Consider the following 5,898-nt stretch of genomic DNA (forward strand, 5'->3'; position numbering starts at 1 on the left):
TGGATGTCATCTCGGCAAGCCACAGCCACACCCCGGCAGCCTGGTCTGGCCCCAGCTGTAGGAGGAGCCCCTTCCCCAGCGCCAAGGGAAGGGCAAAGACCAAAACCAGTAGAAAAAAGAGAAATAGCAGAAGGCTCTGGCTGTTGGCTTGCTGGATTTCTGTGCTTTTGTGGGCTAGTGTGTAACTCAGAGCTGGGGTCAGGCTGTGGGAGAGATGGGGCTCGCTCTCACCATGGTGCATGGTCTGGAGCCAAGGGGATGATGCTTGATGATGCCCAATGATGCCTGATGATGCCACCTCCCTCCCAGTGCCCGCATGCCCCCAGGGCTCTCCGAAAGCCCCAACACCACCATCCCTGCTCAGACTCAGCCAGCGTGAGGGTCTTGGGGACCATGTCACACAGGAGGTCAGGGCACAACCTCACGCATGGAGAAATTTGGGGCGGGGGGTGTGGGGGGAGAGGGAAAAACCCACCACAACTGGAAGCGGTGTAGAAAACCTCCTCTTGCACAGTGGAGCTGCCTTGCCCATAGGTAGGAGCATTTCTCTCAGCCAGCCTTGGAGAAACCTCGCTCCTGGCTGTAATCCTGCAGTTGTTTTTTGGGAGGGGAGCTGCAGCCCAACAGCTGGGTGCCTGCTGGGCATCCATCATCAGTATTTGCCATCTACAGCATTAGCAGCCCAAGTCCTTAATGAACTTACCCAGGCAGGCTGGGTAATGCATACGGGGCTGTGGATGCATGCACTGTGCCAGTGCACCCCTTGAGACACGAGGATAATGTGGCTAAAGTGTCCCCACACAGTCATGGAAGGCAGCGGGACACCTCCCCCCTGCCCACCTCTCTTCCCCCTGAGCAGATGCACAGAGCAGCTGGGCTTTCCAGCCTGCTTTTGGATCATCACAACACCACCAATTGGCTCTGGATGACAAGGTCAGCCGCGTCTGGCTCCGGGGACTGGGTTTCAGCCACCACAGACATTTGAAGATATGTGCAAATGCAGCTCCAAAAAAAACCGAACCACAACCCACCCTAAACCAGCAGGTAACCTGCCTGGCATGAAACTGTCCTCCAAAGGCAGCAGCAACACACACCACGGGCTCAGGGCAGTCTCTCCCAGCACCCCCATACCCAGCACCAGTACCACCACCGCCCGTATCCCTGCCTGCAGAAGCAGGGAGAGAGATGCTTCAGCCAGCAAGGCACAAAGCCGACGCAGGACCCATCCTCCAGGCAGCAGCTGGGCTGAGTTGTCCTTGCAAAACAAGCCCCACCACCCTCGGTTCTCGTGGCCTTTCATACCTTAACCCTTGAGAGCTTAAATTCAATTAAAATCACCATTAGGTGAACTTTCTGTCACCATTAGGACATTAGTGCATTAGCTCCGCATGGCTATGGGGGTTCAGCCCAGGAGCAGGCAACCCTGGAGAAGCGGGCGGCTGTACGCCCTGGGGCCCACTCCACGGGTTTGCTGGCCATTTTCCTTGCTGGAAAGGGCTGGGAGGCAGCCGAGCCCCCGCGGCTCTGCCTGGGTTGCAGGCAGTACCCTGGCCCCCCACAGCATGTGGTGGGGACAGGACAGCGTGTCCCATGGGGCTGCTGCTGACGTGCACATGTGCTCCTGCGTGCGTGCAGGACACTCTCCAGACAAGGGATCTCAGGGCTGTCCGTTAAATGCTTTCCGTTAATCGCAGTGCTGCTTACATGCACACAGGAGCACCTAATGCCTGCCGTGCTGGGCACCCTGCTCCTTCCCCATAGCCTGTGCAGGAGCACTGGCAGCATCAAGCTGCTTGTACCCTCGGCTCTGCATTGCTCTGGTATGGGCGCCCATCAAAAGACGTGCCAGATGCCGGCCTGGGCAGAGAAGAGGACCTCAGAGGAGCCTTCGGGGAGAGCCGGCACAAGGCTCCCACAGCACAAATCCTGCTGCTCCCAACAGCTGCGCGTGTTGGCTCCCGAGCCGAGCCCGGCAGCCCGCAGCCTGCCTGGCAGGCCGCTCAGGCGGCAGGAGCCAGAGCCCAGCATGCCTCATCAAACCGGCCGCAGGCGCTGCTGCTTTTTTACACCAGTAAAAAGGGGGGGAGGGAAAAACCATACCGGTGCTGCAAGGAGCAGGCTGGGGCACGGCCAGAGCCGCCGGTGCACCCAAGCGTGGTGACAGCGGCAGCCCCCCCCTCTGCTCTGTTCCCAACCAGAAACATTTGGCAGGCTGGATCTGGCCCAGCAGCGCCGTTGGTGTGGCTAGAAACCCCCAGCTCTGGAGGAGGCTTCGTATCCACCCAGACACCAGCGTTGTACAGGGAGCGGCTGGGATCATACCATTAGATGGGGCTATAGTTAAAGAATTAAGATCTGTAAATTATATTTCAGACTCCAGTCGGGACTTTTCCAGGGGCAGCAGGTAAATATTGGCCATCCCTGCCTCCGTCTCCGCATCTGCTGCGGGGGGTGTGTGTGAATGCTTCTGGGATACGGAGGCATGGCAGGAGCACTGGGAGTCCCACAGAGCCCATGGGAAGCTGTAGGTGGCAGAAGTTACCAAATTGCCAGTGTTGACTCCTGTTGGTCCAAAGTTTATCCATCCTAATTTCCCTGTAATACCCTCCATTTTTCCGTGGTGCAATACATAGAGCACAGAAATGGGAAAGACCCCTGGCGAAGGCAGACGCCTGGTGCTCAGCCTCCCGTGTGCTCCTTTTGGCTTACGGAAAGACTCAGCCTCACCAATTTCTGGCCTAAACCAGCTAACTGTCAAAGCTGCAAATACAGGCTAAATGCTTAGAAAAAAATAATAATCCAGCTGAAGACTTTGAAGCTCCGAAATGATACCAAGCCTAGCGATGCCTGGGGTCATCAGCATGTCTGTGGTGCTGATGGGGGGGGATATGAGACACGGAACAGAGCTTGCCTAGGGTTTGCCAAGCTGCAGCGAGACCCCTTTGCCATGAGGCCATCCCGCCTCTATTTCCACACAAGCCCAGGTGGCTTCACGGCGCACGAAGTGGCGCCGGAGGCAGAGGAGCTGGGCTGGCCCTTGCCGCAGCAGCATTAGCATCTCTTCTACCGCAGTACGGTAACTACTGGATTATTAGCCATAAAACCAAACTGCTCTGTGCCATCAGGCCACCAACACATCCCTCTTGATATTCCCTACTTTCCATAAATATTTTATTTTATTCCCAAGCAGGTTCCCAGTGAATTGTAACATTTTGCCCACAAGGAAGTGGGCAGGTCGCACCCGATGGCCTGCGCTGAGGCCGCAGCTTGATGCCACGCTCCCGGCTTCGTGGGATGGGACCGATGTACGTTTCCCAGCCCAGAGCCACACTTACCTGATCGGCGCCAATGCAAGCACGGCCGCCAGCCTCCTCCCTGCACAGAGGCATTCTGCATAGCACAAATCCACTCCCTAGCACCGCAAATTACTGCCTAACAAGCGGTTTAGTTCCAGCCCTTTCCCCCTTTGAGGACATGAGTGCCCAGGAATACCTGCTGGCTTTCTGCTCCCATGGCTGCTTCTTCTGGGCAAAAGAAAAATAAATTCCTTTCTTTCATTAAAATTGACAAGGGAAAGCCATAGATTTTCAGATATATTTGTCCCACCCACCTCATCCCACCCCATCCCATCCCACCCCATCCCACCCCTGAGCCAGAGATGTCAAAAGCAGCTGCTGTACACACAGCTGTACACACGATGCCTGGGGCCCAGGGCACAGGCAGGGGGGGCATCTGCAGGAGGAAAATTAACTCCCTTCCTTACCTTAAGTGACAAGAAAGAAATTTTCTTTAAAGTCTGCCTTACCAGCAGGGGAACTTGCTCATACTCTGCTTAAGCGACTATTGAAGAATCTCGGGAAGCTGCTGCCCTCCCAGCAGCGGCTGGCGCTGCAGCACATGGAAACAAACCTCACATTTCCCCAGGAATTTCACACTTAAAAAATCCCGACCCTAAAACCGTATTGTTGGGGCTGAACCTTCCTTTCTTTTCGCAGCAGGAGAAGGAAACCTGGAACAGCCTCAGCTCTAGCAGGGAGCGGGGAGAGGGGCCCTCCCTGCCCGGGGCTGCGGGGTGAGCATCTTCCCTTGGTGGGGGCGTGCAGAGACCTGGACCTGTGCACATGATGCACGAGTCAACAGCCTGAGAAGTGCCCAATGGTCTTAAAGGTTAATTTGAGACGCGGAGGGATCCCAGTTTTTAAGGCTTTTTATCTTTTGGCTCACTAAAGCATAGCGCTTATCATGCAAGTCAGGTCGAGCAGGGCAGGCCGCTGCCAAAAACAGGTCACGGTGGGAAAACGTTGGCCACAGCCTTTTCTTTGTGGCGCCAGACTCGCCACACGTACCTGGGCACTTGGGGGGTTTCTAGAGCACCAGCTAGTCCAGAAAGTTATTTTCAGACTTTATTTCTTTTTCTTTATAATTGACCGTTTAATCCCAAACAAAGGAAACCAGAGGAAAAGCCACCGTGCTCTCAGAAAGGGGCAGGATTTTGGCAGCACTTGCAGCCTGCTGCATCCCGTTACTTGTAGGAATAAAGCCATTTAGCTGGGCTGAGAGGAGGAAGAAGTCAGGCCCTCAGCCTGCACCCAAACCCACCCTGCTCCCTCTCCACCCAAAGGGGAGGACATTTTGCAGAGCAAGGGCCACCCTGGTCTCCAGGAAGGATGGAGCAGCCTGGCCGAAAGCCACCATGCTTTGCCAGGGGCAGCTGCACCCGTGCCTGGGCATACCCAAGGGCACGGGGTATCGCCCAGGCTAACACCAGCTATTAAAAAAGCAGGCCCTTCCATCTTTTATAAAGTGTAAATGGCCAGACACAGACCAAAACAAGGAAGCACAAGGCTGGCTGAGCCAGCAGCGCACGCGCCCGGCTGAGGGCTCCCCAGCAGGAAAAGAAATAGGAAGTGGAGACAAAGAATTTCCGCAACATGCCCCAAAACCGCTTCCCGCACGTGGGGAGCCAGGAAACATTTATGGGAGAGATGACCAGCCCAGGCTGAGCAGGGCTGGGGCCCCGAACAACCTCTGGGGAAATAAATTAAAGCATGGGGAAATAGATGGAAACTCACAGCCCACATCCACAGTAAAAATCCCACCTGACATGTCAAGAGCCCTGGATTTGGGGACGACAGACACATATGTGCTGCACCCTAGAAAACAGGTGGACCAAGCTCTCCAGGACACGTATCTACATCCCACCCCCAGCAGCAAAACCCCTCCCAACAGCCCAGTGAGAATTCAGTCACCAGCAACGCCACCTATCCTCTCTGAGCCCGTGGGGACCCTCATTTCAACAATCTCCCCCTTTGCTCCAGGAGGAAAACAAAAAGGCAGGTTACTTATGGGTTGAGAAATACCATACATGGATAAATAACTCGGTCCCAGCCCAGGGGGCAGAAAAGCTGGAGCCCAGGAGATGCTTTTTAATTGCCTGCAGCAAGCTGGGAGGAGCGGGTGGCTGCCCGGTGCGATTCCCCGCATCCAATAGCACCAGGTGACATTTCGCATGCCCCAAAAGCACTGCTGACCAATGCACAGGTTTCAGGCAAATCGTAGGTAGTGTTTTTCCTGCTTCCATGGAAAGTTTTGGATTTACCTGTGCTGTTAGGAAGCAACACTGCCCGGCACATTGCTTTTCTGGTCCTGCAGCCCCAGTTTGCTGCGGGCAGTGCTTGTGGCTGCAGAGGCAGGGCCTGGCATTACAAATATTTGACCCTTACATGTTGTACAGGTGTGTTCTCAGAGCATCTTTTTGAAAGTCCCTGTTTAGTACATGCACGTATGAAAAATTGTGACTGTTTTTTTTTCTTATATTAAATTAATTCAATTAATTCTCATTTTATGGGCTACTCGTTTTGGGTTTCTTCTGTTTTGTGTGGCTGGTGACTCCCTGCT

The sequence above is a fragment of the Pygoscelis adeliae genome, unplaced genomic scaffold, assembly GCF_000699105.1.
Source record: "Pygoscelis adeliae isolate BGI_AS28 unplaced genomic scaffold, ASM69910v1 Scaffold1, whole genome shotgun sequence".
Classification (NCBI taxonomy): Eukaryota; Metazoa; Chordata; class Aves; order Sphenisciformes; family Spheniscidae; genus Pygoscelis; species Pygoscelis adeliae.